Source organism: Pygoscelis adeliae, unplaced genomic scaffold (assembly GCF_000699105.1).
Source record: "Pygoscelis adeliae isolate BGI_AS28 unplaced genomic scaffold, ASM69910v1 Scaffold129, whole genome shotgun sequence".
Lineage (NCBI taxonomy): Eukaryota > Metazoa > Chordata > Aves > Sphenisciformes > Spheniscidae > Pygoscelis > Pygoscelis adeliae.
In genome coordinates this window covers 387101-387595 of record NW_008825431.1, presented here as the reverse complement: position 1 = coordinate 387595, position 495 = coordinate 387101, and positions in this window count along the sequence as shown.

Genomic DNA, 495 nt, shown 5'->3' with positions numbered 1-495 from the left:
GGTGGAGGGTGCTGTGGGGTCTTGGGCAAGGGGAGCTGGGGCTGTGCGTGACAGAGGGGCATGCGTGGGGGAAGCTGGGGGGTGTGGGGCAAGGGGAGGTGTGGAGGACCACCATGTGTGGCACTGGGGTCAGTGCCTTATGGGTTATCAAGGTGAGGCCTTCTTTCATTACTGTGCCTTAGCAGATGAAGGCAGGGGGTACGGGAGGACATATTTCAGTCTGGAGGTGAAAACCACGCACCCAACCCTCCTAAGCGAGTAGAACGGGACCAGATCTCACTTTTATTTCAGTGTCCTAACAGTGCAACTTCTGTTTCTGCAGGAGGACATTGTTCAGGCAGGGAGGTTGGGAGTGTGAGGGTGGGGGAGAGGATCTCTGCTCAGGGCTGCTACGTTTGTCAGCGTGGGAAGGGAAGTCTTGGGGCTGAAACTGGATGAAAAACCTGTCAAAAAAAAATACCAGGCAACGTGTTCTTGTATAATTCTTCCAGTAAT